This window comes from Chenopodium album, chromosome 4 (assembly GCF_948465745.1).
Source record: "Chenopodium album chromosome 4, dcCheAlbu1.1, whole genome shotgun sequence".
Lineage (NCBI taxonomy): Eukaryota > Viridiplantae > Streptophyta > Magnoliopsida > Caryophyllales > Amaranthaceae > Chenopodium > Chenopodium album.
In genome coordinates, this window is record NC_137837.1 from 24238925 (window position 1) to 24241466 (window position 2542).

General features: G+C 40.6%; 1 non-coding gene across 1 annotated transcript; it reads left to right on the plus strand.

The window, feature by feature from the left end:
* Positions 1-319: 319 nt before the first annotated feature.
* On the plus strand, positions 320-425 carry LOC145629799 (small nucleolar RNA R71). Its single transcript, XR_014111939.1, has one exon. It is a non-coding gene; the product is annotated as a small nucleolar RNA R71 (small nucleolar RNA).
* The last annotated feature ends 2117 nt before the right edge of the window (positions 426-2542 follow it).

Here is a 2542-nt window from a genome sequence, read left to right on the forward strand (position 1 = left end):
ATTTGAAGCTTGAGAATAAGAAGAGCTTTCCAATTAGGCCTTGATTGCGATCATTTCTTTTCCCAAGTTTGTCATTTGTGAGGATATGTTGTTGATCGCATTTAGATGGTCTATAGAGTACACCGAAGAGCCACTCTTGCTAGTTAAGTCCCTCTCACCATCTTGCCAATCTCTATAGTACTTCACCACATCCTCAATAATGTCCACCACTTCTTCCTCCGTCCTATTCATTATGGGACCTCCGACTCCCCCATCAAGGCATGATTTTCCTTGAGGACTTAGGCCACCATAGAAAATTTGAATGAATTGATAGGTTGGAATTCCGTGGTGGGGACACTCCCTTTGGTACTCTTTCTACCTCTCCCATGCTTCGTAAAGGCTTTCATTAGGTCTTTGCTTGAACCCTTGAATCAAAGCTCTAGCCTCCGCCGTTTTCTTTTGTGGGTAAAACCGGGACAAGAACTCCTTGGTGACTTCGTCCCATGTTCTTAGGGAGTTTGGCTTTACCTCCTTATCCAACCACTCCAAGGCCCGGCCTATGAGAGAAAAGGGAAACAACTTTAGCCGGATGAACTCTTGAGAAACTCCGTTTACTTTGATAGTATTGCAATACTTTTCGAATTCCTTGAGATGGTTTAACGGACTCTCATTCTTAGCTCCGTTATATTGTCTCCTCTCGATCAAGGCGATCATAGCCGGCCTAATTTCGAAATCATTCGCCGGTGTTGTAGGTGGAGCAATTCCACTCTCAAATTTGTACGCACCGAGAATTCCCAATTCTTTCAAAGCAACTCTTGGTTGTTCTCCCATGCTTAGTTCTTCTTCAAATCCTTCTTCGCTTGAGGAACTAAACTCCCAGGATCGACTAGCAATTCTTCTCCTTGAGAGAGTCATTTCGATTTCCGGTTCAAAAGGCACAATGGATCGATCACGAGCTCTATGCATGCAAAACTCAATGAAAATATTAGTAACACGGCTACAAATGTAGCCTTAAGAAACAAAATCTTTTTGTATTTTTACATTATAGTGAAATAGACTCAACAACTAAAGCTAAGCACCAATATCACTCCCCGAAAATGGCGCCATTTTGATAGAGGAATAAACGTGTCGTCAATTGTCTATCCCTAGATCAAACACAATTTATAACAACCTAAACAAACCTAATACAAGTATAAGGCAATTATAGGGAAAGGAGTAAGTCGGTATTAACTTTAGCCTAAATCAAGCTACTTCGAAGATTGTAGTGAGAAAATGGTTGGTACTATGGCAACAAAGCTAGATTGATCAAGTAATTCAAGAAACTAAACACTACGGATGTAGGTTCTACATGCAAGTTCAATAATCATGCTAATTGATAGTTCATTCAATTGATTCAAGCATTGCAAAGGACAAACAATAGTAGTAATCAAAAGAATTCAAGAGCTATCTCCTAGAGGACAAACTAGGGGTCACTATGAATGGCTAATCAAGGAAAATCGCAATCAAACTCAATCAATTAAAATAACTCTCAAATTGATGGTTCATGTCATTAAGAATTGCGATGCAATCTAGATTAATCTTATAGGTTAATCACTCCTAATCTAATTAATCACATGCAAAACTATGTCAACCAATTTAATTGCAACAATTCAATCAAACAATGATCATCAACTAGCACAAATTATCAATAAAGCATGCTTCCCCTTCTCCCTAGCAACTAATCTACTCACTAATCATGGTGTAACTCAAGAACAAATCATTAGAAATTGCATTGATCATCATTCTAAATCAAAATCAAGAGGAAACAATATCAACTACAATATCAAATTCAAATCCAAGAAAATCAAACAATCAAACATGAATCTAAAACAAACAAGTAAAGAGGTGAACTAAAAGAAGAGATTCTCACTATTATTAATGATTAAAGATGAAGAAATCCAAGCACAATTGATCCAATATTGAAATACAAATCCAAAAACAAGAACTTCTCTCTAACTTCTCTCTTTAAAACTAAGCTAATGAAAATTATCTAAAAGTTAGTTTTCAAAAAGGAATTACAAGTGTATTTATAGGCAAAGAAGGAAAACAGGATTCCCGTGCCCTCTCTAAGAAATTCCGTGCCCGCGGGGAAATGGGTACGGAACCCATAACAAACTCCGCGGGCTGTTTGGGCAACACCCGCGCCCGTGGGTCTTCTAGCCCGCGCCCGCGTCAAAAGCCGCGGCGAATCCTCTGCTCCCAAAGAGTAATCAGAGGGTCGCGGTCTCTCTAATCTAGAGCGCTCTCTCCAATCTACCCGCGCCCGTGGGGAGCCCACGGCCAAACCGCGGAGAGTTCCTGGTCTATTTTGGCTAATTTGGTGCAATCGAGCCCGTGCCCGCGACCTTCAGGACCTGCGCCCGCGGCACCCTAGCAAGTGTTGATGCCCTCTCTGAGCTCTCTCTGAGCAGGTTGCTTCCTCCTTGCTTAGTCAATATAGATCATCTTGATCCCTTTTCAAAGACAACTCCTAGGTACCTACAAGAGCAAACAAAGAAAAGGAATAAAAGGGAAAAAGGGCCAA